Raw genomic sequence first — 13,553 nt, 5'->3', positions numbered from 1 at the left:
GGTAGATTGGCAATATTTACTTCAGATGCTTCTCCGTCCTGAGGATCTTTACTTAAGTCTTTCGGGAGCTTTATCTTGCATTGGAAGAAAATGGTTCTGAGCACTATGGGATTTAACTTCTGAGGTCATCTGTCCCCTATAACTCAGAATACTTAAACCTTCTAACCGAGGTACATCACACACATCCATGCCCGAGGCAGGATTCGAACCTGCGACCGTAGCGATCGCGCGGTTCCAGACTGGAGCGCCTAGAACCGCTCGGCCACTCTTGCATTGGAACATGAGGTGCAGTGTAGGTGATTTTTCCATATCCAGTTCTTTTGAAGTCTCGAACGGATCTAAGATGAATCTCTGCTTCACAATTCCTCAAACAAATTAAGTGCTAATCAGTATGAGTGTAATATAAAAACACAACAGCATACATACTGCTAGAACAGAAATCAGTTCCTCAATCAACGTTTTGTTAGTCCTTCTTATCGCTCTGTTTCTCATTTCGAATACTGCCTTTTGACCTATGGTCAGTCGTGTGTCCCAGCGAGTATCGTTCGACTGCTCCAGTGTTCTCTCTAGGCTATGAACAAGGCCACTTTGTTTTGCAAATGCCATAAATTTCTCCACTGCAGTCGGAAAAAACGAAGTTGCGGGAAATCGCACATTAAACGCACTTCGTAGCACTGTGTTCAGCATATGACAGAAACAATTCCAAGTAAAATATTCACGAAGAGTGCCGATAGTGTTGCCACCTTGGTCAGTTGTAAAAGGTACATGTTTCAGATAAATCGTCTCAAAAATTCGTTTCTAATATTGTCATCTGTTTTAGACTCGTCTTCAAACCGGATCGTACACAGGAAGCTTGATTTTAGGTCTCAAAAAGTCAAATGGCTCTGAGCACTATGAGACTTAACTTCTGAGGTCATCAGTCCTCTAGAACTTATAACTACTTAAACCTAACTAACATAAGGACATCACACACATTCATCCCCGATGCAGGATTCGAACCTGCGACCGTAGCGGACGCGCGGCTCCAGACTGTAGCGCCTACAACCGCTCGGCCACTCCGGCCGGCTTTAGGTCTCAATTAACAAAATAAGGAACTGTACGTGTCAGGCAATGAATCCTCTTTGCGCTGCATATCCACATATCTGTGTCGCCCAGTGTTCACCTCCGTTCACGTAATAAATTACTTCAGGCATAATTTCCTTTTTAAGGTTTTTTATGTTTACGGAGATGTGTCGTGAGACAGTTGCGGAATGGGGGGGGGGGGGCATAATAGGTTTACGGACACTTTTCCATGAATAGCTGCAGTGTCGATTAATCTCTGAGCCAGATCAAAAAATCCTTCACGTCCAATAGCTCCATAAAGTCTCAGGTGTGTCAATAATATTGCCCTGAGCAGGCGTTTTTGGTAAACCGTGCCTCTAGTTTGTTAGACAAGAGCGAATAGCACGCAAGTAAAGTTCGTTGCACTCCATACGGCAAGTATAGTTAACACTGTTGCCAACACCCGTCTGCTACAGGCTTAAACACTGGCCAAACTGAAGTTTTGGGATCAGGGTCAATGGTTCTGTACTCACCAACCATTAATGTTTGTTTTATTTCCGCTTTCTTAAATAAGGGCTTTTGTAAACAACTCTCTGGAATTTATCAACAATTCTCGCCTCATTTATCTGTGTCCATCGCAATACTATTGCTACTGATTCTGGTGGAGCAGCTGTTTTAGATGTGTGTTGTCGTCACAATGCCGCACAATTGCTGCCATCCTGGTTATAAAAATTAAAACAGCTTAAACCCTGCGCACGAAAATGGCCGAAGTAATCAGTGTCATTAGGTAAGGCAGTGAAGTGGCCGATGTGAGGAAAGACGGCAACAAACTAAAAAGCAATATGTTGCAAAATACAGAAAGCCAGTTTTACTGCAGTTGCTTCTGCAAAGTCGTATGCTCTTTTGGATTAAACTCTAATGTGAAACTCCAAGATTTCAGACCTAATACGTATGTTCCTGAGTAATAACACAAAAATTGCAATACTTTGAGAAAGGAAGACATTGATTGTCTGGTAACAATCTAGATTGCACATGAAATAATATGAATAGGCCTACACATGGAAAGTAAACAGACGCAGAAAAAGATAACGAAACTCGAGAAAAGACAGGGAACGTATTATTGTATGACTGTGTACATCGAAGCAATAAAACCACTTAATTTATTACTGAATGACGGCTGCAGATTCATCTAATGAGATAACTAATACGAAGGATGGAACTTTAATAGTGTCAACAATTTATTTACAGCTCGTACAAAATAGATAGGTGTTTCTAAGTTTTACTGACCTTCAAAGTAGTCAGCAGCATTGTGCATAACCCGTTGCCAGCGATGTGGAAGTCGTAGGATACTCTTAGCAGAGCCAGTTGTTTTGACAGTCTGTTGCCCGATGAATTTGTAGTAGTTCTCAAGCGAAAGCTCTGAAGTGTTTCCTTCAGTTTAGCAAAACAGCTGAACTTACGAGGGCTTAAGTCAGGGGAGTCCAGTAGGTGATATAGCACTTAGAAGCGCCATCAGTCAAACAAATCAATAACAGCTTGCACTGTACGTGCTTCAGCATTGTCCTGCAAAATGATGGTCAGGTCCTGCAGAAAGTGTCATCACTTCTGTCTCTATGCTGTTCATTTTTGGAACACAACCTACGACCAGCTTAGAGACAGAAGTGATGACACTTTCTGTAGTACCTGACCATCATTTTGCAGGACAAGCTGTTACTGATTTGTTTGACTGATGGGGCTGCTAAATGCTATACCGCCTACTGCACTCCCCCGAATTAAGCCCTCGTGAGTTCAATTCGATTTCTAAACTGAAGGAAACGCTTCACGGCATTCGCTTCAGAAATGCTACAAATTCGTCGGGCAATAGACCGCGCCGCTCGAACTGTCAACACAACTGGCTCAAAATGGCTCTGAGCACTAAGGGACTTAACTTATGAGGTCATCAGTCCTCTAGAACTTAGAACTACTGAAACCTAACTAACCTACGGACATCACACACATCCACGCCCGAGGTAGGATTCGAACCTGCGACCGCAGCGGTAGCGCGGTTCCAGACTGTAGTGCCTAGAACCGCTCGGCCACCCTGGCCGGCTCAACACAACTGACTCTGCTAAGAGTATCCGCCGGCCGTGGTGGCCAAGCGGTTAAAGGCGCTACAGTCTGGAACCGCGCGGCCGCTACGGTCGCAGGTTCGCTTCCTGCCTCGGGCATGGATGTGTGTGATGTCCTTAGGTTAGTTAGGTTTAAGTAGTTCTAAGTTCTAGGGGACTGATGACCTTAGAAGTTAAGTCCCATAGTGCTCAGAGCCATTTGAACCATTTTTAAGAGTATCCTACGGCTTCCACATCGCCGGCAACGGGTTATAAACAATGCTGGCGATTACTTTGAAGGTCAGTAAAACATTGAAACACTTTCGAGCTGTAAATAAATAGTTGCCACTATTAAAGTTCCAAGCCTCGTAGTTCTTCGCTATAGTAGGAAGTAAACCCGCACCTGGATAAGTTTATCGATGTTTTGGCACGAAGTCGTTAATAAAAATAATTTCCTTTGATAAGTAGCGACACAACTGTCATGCCGGCACTCTGAATTCACAAATTAAACCAAAATAATATCTTTGACTCTTTGTATCCAACTGTGAATTCCTCAACTTATTTTCCTGAATGAACGTTTTTGCCTCTATTGTTTTACACAAGAATTTTTCAACGTATATCGTTTCGACTTCCTTTAACAATAACCATGGCCACCATTCACTATCGAATTGTGACCAGATTATCTTTGTTTCACATTGCATGCGATATTTCAGGTGTTACATATTTGATTACGTATAAACATTTTGTATTGAATTCTATAATTTTTTTCTATTCCAATAACGCATACATCATTGGGAAAAAGATGGTTATTTAAAGTCCTGTGTACACATGGGGCCAAACCTACAACTTTCACCAACAGAAGCAAATATTTGCTAGTTCACAACGACAAAGACCAGCAAGGGAAAAGTAGAGTTCTGGAAATTTTTTCAATCCAAATAAACGTAAGACGCCATATTACGATTTCTCACAATTGGCTTCGTCATATTCCAGGTTCAGACACAACAAAAACTATACATAGTTTCAGAATCCGTGGTATGCTAAAATTAATTTGAAAAGCCTAGTAGAAAACTATTATAAAAATTAAACTGAGCCTTACGACGTGACAGCGATGTATAAATGCTGCAGTTATGACACCGAGTTGCATTTGTTGACTGAAACGTTCTTCCCGACGTAGTATTAATTATATTACGTGAGGCGACGCCCACAAGATGTAGTTTTGATTGAATTGCGAGAGCAAAATTTAGTTTGTGAAACAGAATTACGTTATTTAACGATAAAAATATGTGTTTCCGAATTGTGGGAATAAAGAGTAAACTACTGTGCTGAGCAGCCTGGCCTGCGCAGTGAGGTCATGGTCTCGCTTCGTCCGACTATTTATTGCCCCCCGCTGAGGAGCAGTGCCACGGGCTGATTTAAAGGGCTGAGAGGGCAACGCAGGCGAGCAGTACTCCGGTCACAGCCTGGTGGCCCTCCCGGCCCTTACGGTGACGTCACGAGCTCGTCCCTTCCGAGACTGCTGAAGCCCAGTGGGGTGACCTCCTTCCTACCCTACTCGCCAGCTGCTCCAATAATTTTCTCAATTTCAAAGACGCCATTATAGTGAAACAACTGTTTTTTCCGCATCTTGTAGACACACATGGAACCACATGGTGAATAATGTGTATACTTGTTAATACTCATTCTGATAATTCGAAATCAAGTGTCCTACTGTACAAAATCTGCATCGTTTGGAAAGAAAAACACGGGTCAGTATGAGTTTACGTTTGATGCACTTAAGCTCATACACTGTCGTGCACGAAATGTACCTAACGCAATGAACTTTTCCTTTTTTATTTAGGAGGCATACAGGTACGTATATCAATCTCCAGTTATGAGAAAATGGACTATATGTTGAGAGGAATCTGGGTGGCAAAAATCGTTAAAATACATTACTACTATTTTAATCTTATTACTTAGTAACTGTTCTTCCATATTCTTAAAATAACTATCAACTGATTAATTAAAATAACTTTCCACTACTTCATATATTTATGAACTTTTATTACATAACCATGTACAGATATTCTGAGTGGAGATACCATTAACACTAAAATGATTAGCCGATACTTTATAAAACGTTTTTATACTTTCGTTACTGAGTTAACGACTCTCGACGAGCCGGCCGAAGTGGCCGTGCGGTTAAAGGCGCTGCAGTCTAGAACCGCAAGACCCCTACGGTCGCAGGTTCGAATCCTGCCTCGGGCATGGATGTTTGTGATGTCCTTAGGTTAGTTAGGTTTAACTAGTTGTAAGTTCTAGGGGACTAATGACCTCAGCAGTTGAGTCCCATAGTGCTCAGAGCCATTTGAACCATTTGACTCTCGACGATGTAGTCCATGCGATGTTGGAAGCTCCGTGCCGGACGTGCTATCAGGTAAAGGCATCTGCTGGCGATCTCCAGCTACTGCGTACCACCCAAAGATTACATAAAATAAATGATACAAAACAAAACAAACACTTGCAGTAACAAGTAGTATCACTTGCGTAAAAATACACGCTCGCTTACTATTAATAAGGCGTAACTTTTAGCATAAAATTATTTACCAACACATTTGTTCATTTATACATGGCGAGGGTACAGAAAACTTCGCATCTCTGTCTTCCAAGGAATAACTCCGGAATTTAATTCTGCTGACAATAAAGTAAAGACTGTGTACTTTTTTATGTGAAAACTCTTACAGCACTTTAAATAAAACAAACTTTATTAACATTCTACATCTTTATTCTTCACGTCTACATATTTATTTCTCAGCATAGTCACCACGGCGGGGCGCAGCCGCGAATACTCCCGAAACCAGGCAGGTAAGCAGGTAACAGGACCGAATCCTCCCAAACTGACACATTGTATGTTGTATTATAGACAATAATATAACTATCTCTGCCATGTTCTTTATCTCCTTCACCTACCCCCTCCCATGTTTTAAACAAAATAATATTGACTCATTTATGCACGCTTTCCTCGTGACCTTGAGCGGGACTTAGTTGCTGGCGCTGTGCCGGGTGGATTTTATCTGAATAAGATAAAAGATAAAACTTTTAAACATGTAATACACGCGAAAAGTTTTTACATCTTCTACTGCAATTTCATATGCTTTCCTTTGCCTGCTTGGAGTATTCATAACGTTTAGAACTGCTACCTGCTTCAAATGGGAGGATTAGGTCCCATCGTTTTTCAGAACCTTGCGGGCTTGGGACGATTCGGTACCATTTTTATGACCGTGGGAGGATTCGTGGCTGCACTCCCACGGCGATCAACACAATTCTCCCAAGGAGACACCCGTTTGTTTATACCTCCACTGCAGAATGTTTGCTGATGAAGCCACAGCCTCACCTCTGCTTGCAAGCCTTCGTCACCATCAAAGTAAAGTCCTCAAAGATGTTCTTTAAGTTTTGGAAAGAGGTGAAAATCGGATGGGACCAATTCGAAAGTCTTATGGAGAATGACGGATCACAGTGAACCCATGGCGTCGGATTGTTGCAGATGCCGAAGCGCTCTGTCTTTGTCACGCTGATGCAGAAGGTCCTGCATGTGTGGACGAACTCTTCGAACTCGTGTTTTTAGATTTTTTGAACACCGACATACTTACGTTACACACCGCCTTACTGCAGCTATAACTCGGAGGCCTCTGGCGGCAGAGGGTTGCAACTAGCGTCAGCGAAACTGGAAAGTCGACCGAGTAATATGTGTGACATGCAGTACCTCAACCGATAGTGAGAACAGAATAAAAAAATTCGGAGGCATTACTTTTCAGCACTCCGTCGTACTGATCCCACTTCCGAAAGTGCATAACGCAATACAGCGAGACTAATTTTCCATAATAACGATTGCAGTTCTTCAATTGCTCAAATGGCACTATGCAACTTAACTTCTGAGGTCATCAGTCGCCTAGAACTTAGAACTAATTAAACCTAACTAAGCTAAGGTCATCACACACATCCATGCCCGAGGCAGGATGCGAACCTGCGACCGGAGCGGTCGCTCGGCTCCAGATTGTAGCGCCTAGAACCATACGGCCACTCCAGCGGGCTCTTCAATTGTTCAAGATAGTCAGTCGACACCTGGGTGGATGATAACAGCCAAATGGTGCTTTATTTTATCATATTCACTCATGCTCATAAATTAAGGATAATGGTGAAACAACGCTCTGGTGGGTGGTTTGCGTGTTTAAATCACCTCGGGGTATGACCACGCTGGTGCATTTGACCTGCCGTCGTCGCACGATGCCGCTGGCAGCAGTCCACATACGCAGAGGTGTGTTGGTGCATGTCAGAGTACGGTGCAGCGAGTAAGTGTGCAGACGTTTTCAGACGTGCTAATGGTGACTGTGTGTTGAAAATGGCTCAAAGAACACATATTGATGACGTTATGAGGGGTAGAATACTAGGGCGACTTGAGGCGGATCAAACACAGCAGGTCGCAGCACGGGCTCTCCGTGTGCCACAAAGTGTGATCTCAAGATTGTGCCAACGATTCCAGCAGACAGGAAACGTGTTCAGTCGCTACAGTATGGGACGTCCACAGTGTACAACACCACAAGAAGACCGGTATCTCACCATCAGTGCCCGCAGACGGCCACGGAGGTAGCCTTGCTTGGGACCTTACCGCAGCCACTGGAACAGTTGTCTCCAGACACCCAGTCTACAGACGACTGAACAGACATGGTTTGTTCGTCCGGAGACCTGTAAGGTGTATTCAACTGCCCCCTGGTCACAGGAGAGCACATAAAGCTTCGTGTCAAGAACACAGTACATGGTCATTGGAACAGTGGTCCCAGGTTATGTTCACGGACGAGTCCAGGTATAGTCTGAACAGTGATTCTCGCCGGGTTTTGATCTGGCGTGAACTAGGAACCAGATACCAACTCCTTAATGTCCTTGAAAGGGACCTGTATGGAGGTCATGGTTTGATGGTGTGGGGTGGTATTATGATTGGTGCACGTACACCCCTGCATGTCTTTGACAGGGGAACTCTAGCAGGTCAGGTTTATCGGGACGTCATTTTGCAACAGGACGTCCGCCTTTTCAGGGTTGCAGTTGGTCCCACCTTCCTCCTGATGGATGAATGGATGGATGACGCACGGCGCCACCGAGCTGCTATCGTGGAGGAGTACCTTGAAACAGAAGATATCAGGCGAATGGAGTGGCCTGCCTGTTCTCCAGGCCTAAACCCCATCGAGCACGTGTTGGATGCTCTCCGTCGACGTATCGTTGCACGTCTTCAAACCCCTACGACACTTCAGGAGCTCCGACAGGCACTGGTGCAAGAATGGCAGGCTATACGCCAGCAACTGGTCGACCACCTGATCCAGAGTATGCCAACCCGTTGTGCGGCCTGTGTACGTGTGCATGATGATCATATCCCACATTGATGTCGGTCTACATGCGCAGGAAACAGTGGTGCTTTATAGCACATATGTTTCTGCACGGTTTTCTCAAATTATCACTAATACTGTGGACTTACAGATCTGTGTCGTGTGTGTTCCTTATGTGCCTATGCTATTAGCGCCAGTTTTATGTAATGCCACGTTGTGTCGCACCACATTCTGCAATTATCCTTAATTTATGAGCATGATAGTAGTTAAAATGCGAAATTTTCATATCTATCGTGAGAAAAAAGTAACTATAGTTTTTCAACGGAATAACGCAATACTATAAGAACCACCGATAGCTCATGAAAAGGTAATTTGTGTTGTATTGCAACAACCAAATGTAGAAATTGCACTTGTCTTTTTATACCGACCAGAATCTTTTTCGTTAGCTATTGAGTGGTCCTGTCTTCAGCGGCTTGTTTAATAGCACACTCTGTAGTCCATAGCAGTTTATTTAACGGACATCCACAGATAACAAAAACCTGATGTGGAATAATGTGCTTTTGTAATAAAGTAACATACAGCTGCAGCAGTGTTTTTATTCAGCAGTCTGTATTCCGTTTCAATTTCAACTGTTTTGGTAAATGAAGCAGAATTTCACATAACAACAAGGGAAAAGTTGGCAATATGTAATTCTGTTACTGGCTAACATCTGAAGAAAAATGGAAGGGTTTTAAGTCTAGGGAACATAACTCTCTAGTTTGGTTACAATTTTGGCATGAGCCTGTAATCCATTTACCCTTCCACTATTGACAAACTCATAGTAATGTAAATAGGAAAAATACAATAATCTGAATATGAAGTTCGCAGCTGTTATAACTAGAAACAAATAATTCAAAATTTGAAGTGTAGCCTACTTGTTTTGCTAATTTAGTTCGTTTCGTAACATACTTGCCTTCTCGGTTTATACTGTTAGAATGAAAAAATAAATGTAAAATAGGATGTGTGAGTTTATTTTTTTTTTAATTTAATCTTATTCTTTGCTATTGAAAGTCATTCGAATTTCACTGAATTACATTAAGGGTATAATAATAAAGTCACTGATGATGTGAGACTAAGCCATAGTTAATTATGTCCTGTGACTGACTCCTTCCGATTACTCCTGACTACATGTCTTATGGCAACACCATAAGTTGAGAGCGGCAGGCAACAATCGAACCTTGGGACACACACTTTAAACGTGCCAACCATGTGACTACTGTGCGTTCTTTTTGGCACTAAGGTTTCACTCAGTGCAATCACTGTTATAGTCAGGCAGGATTATTTTGTATAGCGAGCACGCTATTGGTGACAAAGTAAGCAAAATGTCCTAGGAAGAGAAAATGTAGGTTTTCGATATTTATACGTAAGTGTGAAACGTGTGTATAAACTGCACTTATCACTCGACTGCAGCTCCAGCCTTTTTCAGCGTTATTCGAAAACCTTACGCATGTATCGTCTGACGCTTTTCCCTGAGTTCCCACTGTAATGAGAGGAAAATTCCAAACCAGGATACTAACTACTGACGACCAGTATAGGCCAAATGGAAAGCTAGCTTTTGAACTTTGGGTCTTAGTAACTTGAGAGATGTTACACTTTCTTTCAATACATGCTTTATTTCAGATGTCTACTTTTCCATATGCAGAGCACTCATATGGGATTATAGTATATGCGTGAAAATACGACTAATGTATGCGAAATACGACCTGTCACATAGGCTATGGTACTTCATAATATTTGTATGTGGTTTATTAGGTTTATTATAGGGGTGAGACTGCGATCGAAGGAAAAATGTTATGTATTCGGCTAATACATCAAATAAGATGTAATTGAGCATCCTTGAACACAAACCACGAGAATTTTTAATTTTGCATGAAACAACATTACACATACAAACATACCACAAGAAATGTATGCCTCAACGTAAACGCAGGTGGTAGGCAAGCCTGCAGTTTGCTCTGTTGTGTGTTGTGTTCGTACCGTAAACTCGTCCTCGTGCTCTCTAAACTACATACGTACACTGCGAATCTGAAGATTAGGTGGGTAAATCACATAACTAATGAGGAGGTCTTGAAAAGAACTGGAAAGAAGAGAAATTTGTGGCACAACTTGACTAGAAGAAGGGATCGGTTGGCAGGACATGTTCTGAGGCATCAAGGGATCACCAACTTAGTACTGGAGGGCAGCGTGGAGGATAAAAATCGTAGAGGGAGACCAAGAGATGAATACAGTAAGCAGATTCAGAAGGATGTAGGTTGCAGTAGGTACTTAGAGATGAAGAAGCTTCACAGGATAGAGTAGCATGGAGAGCTGTATCAAACCAGTCTCTGGACTGGAGACCACAACAAAAACATACACTGCGAGCTGTGTGATACGTTGCATTGCCCTCCTAGCAGATGACATAGAGCCGAGGGAAAACAAACCGCATGTTGGAGTAGACGTGGTCCGCAAGGATAGATACGTACTCGTGTTGAGTATGTACGCTATGCCTTCCCGAATGACGAGGCTGCTGTGTGTGCTGTCGTAGAAAGCAAGATAGGAGCAGAAATAATCAGTAAACAAGTAACACAGAACCCAGAAGATTTGCTTAACTTGTATGTCTCCCAAAGGAACTAAGACAGTGCAAATAATACAGCATGAAGTAAAGTCCAGCTGTTACTACAGTAACAACGATGGTGACAGACCCGTGACCAGGCAGTGTCTGAATGGCGTCCCGTAGAGGCTCACAGCGCGAGTGGGTCGCGTTGCTGACGCCGATCATCCTATACTGAGGCAGCAGACGGCGCTCGAAGTACAGAACTGATGGAGGTGTGGTTCAGAGGGCGCGCACGATTGGGTCCTCCAAGACTCCGTGATACCGCTACCGGCGTCTGATAGGAAAGTTTGTTGCTGTGACGTCCGTGAGGTGGCACAATACCTCATAGATCACCCAGGGAATACCATGAAAAGATACCGCAGAGCAGGACGTCTCTCCTCCAGCCTGGACACTTCTGGCAATTGTTGCAGGATGTCTGCTTTCAGGCGTTTCACACTGCACACGAAAATTTTGGAAATTTGAGGCAAATTCTATGGGACCGAACTGCTGAGGACATCGATCCCTATGCTTACACACTACTTAATCTATACTGCTGGCCATTAAAATTGCTACACCACGAAGATGACGTGCTACAGACGCGAAATTTAACCGACAGGAAGAAGATGGTGTGATATGCAAATGATTAGCTTTTCAGAGCATTCACACAAGGTTGGCGCCGGTGGCGACACCTACAACGTGCTGACATGAGGAAAGTTACCAATCGATTTCTCATACACAAACAGCAGTTGACCGGCGTTGCCTGATGAAACGTTGCTGTGATGCCTCGTGTAAGGAGGAGAAATGCGTACCATCACGTTTCCGCCTTTGTTAAAGGGGGAATTGTATCCTATCGCGATTGCGGTTTATCGTATCGCGACATTGTTGCTCGCGTTGGTCGAGATCCAATGACTGTTAGCAGAATATGGAATCGGTGGGTTCAGGAGGGTAATACGGAACGCCGTGCTGGATCCCAACGGCTTCGTATCACTAGCAGTCGAGATGACAGGCATCTTATCCGCATGGCTGTAACGGATCGTGCAGCCGCGTCTCGATACCTGAGTCAACAGATGGGGACGTTTGCAAAACAACAACCATCTGCACGAACAGTTCGACGACGTTTGCAGCAGCATGGACCATCAGCTCGGAGACCATGGCTGCGGTTACCCTTGACGCTGCATCACAGACAGGAGCGCCGGCGATGGTGTCCTCAACGACGAACCTGGGTGCACGAATGGCGAAACGTCACTTTTTCGGATGAATCCAGATTCTGTTTACAGCATCATGATGGTGGCATCCGTGTTTGGTGACATCACGGTGAACGCACATTGGAAGCGTGTACTTGTCATCGACATACTGGCGTATCACCCAGTGTGATGGTATGGGGTGCCATTGATTGCACGTCTGGGTCACCTCTTGTTCTCATTGTCGGCGCTTTGAACAGTGGACGTTACATTTCAGATGTGTTACGACCCGTGGGTCTACGCTTCATTCGATCCCTGCGAAACCCTACATTTCAGCAGGATAATGCACAACCGCATATTGCAGGTCCTGTACGGGCCTTTCTGGATACAGAAAATGTTCGACTTCTGCCCTGACCAGCACATTCTGAAGATTCTCACCAAGTCAAAACGTCTGGTCAATGGTGGCCGAGCAACTGGCTAGTCACAATACGCCAGTCACTTCTCTTGATGAACTGTGGTATCGTGTTGAAGCTGTATGGGCAGCTGTACCTGTACACGCCATCCAAGCTCTGTTTGACTCAATGCCCAGGCGTATCAAGGCCGTTATTACAGCCAGAGGTTGATGTTCTGGGTACTGGTCTATGTACCGAAATTGCGTGAAAATGTAATCACATGTCAGTTCTAGTATAATATATTTGTCCAATGAATAACCGTTTATCATCTGCATTTCTCCTTGGTGTAGTAATCTTAATGGCCAGTAGTGTAACTTAAAATAACTTCCGCTAAGGACAACACACACACACCCATGCCCGAGGGAGGACTCGAACCCCGACGGGGAGAGCCGCGCGAACCGTGACAAGACGCCTCAGACCACACAGCTACCCCATGCGGTCCGCCGCAATTGCCTACGGCCATCTGCCCGATGGAGCATAAAACATGGCCGGCCGAAGTGGTCGTGCGGTTCTAGGCGCTGCAGTCTGGAACCGCGAGACCGCTACGGTCGCAGGTTCGAATCCTGCCTCGGGCATGGATGTGTGTGCTGTCCTTAGGTTAGTTAGGTTTAAGTAGTTCTAAGTTCTAGGGGACTAATGACCTGAGAAGTTGAGTCCCATAGTGCTCAGAGCCATTTGAGCCATTTTTTGAAGAATAAAACATGGTTTATCTGAAAAGGCCACCTGTTGCCACCCAGTGTGCGTCTAGTTACGGCACTGGCGTGCAGATTCCATCCGTCGTCATCAGTGAACAGCAGTCAGCATTGCTGCACGAAGCAGACGCCTCCTGC

The sequence above is a fragment of the Schistocerca americana genome, chromosome 6 (assembly GCF_021461395.2).
Source record: "Schistocerca americana isolate TAMUIC-IGC-003095 chromosome 6, iqSchAmer2.1, whole genome shotgun sequence".
In the NCBI taxonomy this organism is placed as follows: domain Eukaryota; kingdom Metazoa; phylum Arthropoda; class Insecta; order Orthoptera; family Acrididae; genus Schistocerca; species Schistocerca americana.
The sequence above is the reverse complement of the archived record's forward strand: the minus strand, read 5'-3'. Positions refer to the sequence as shown.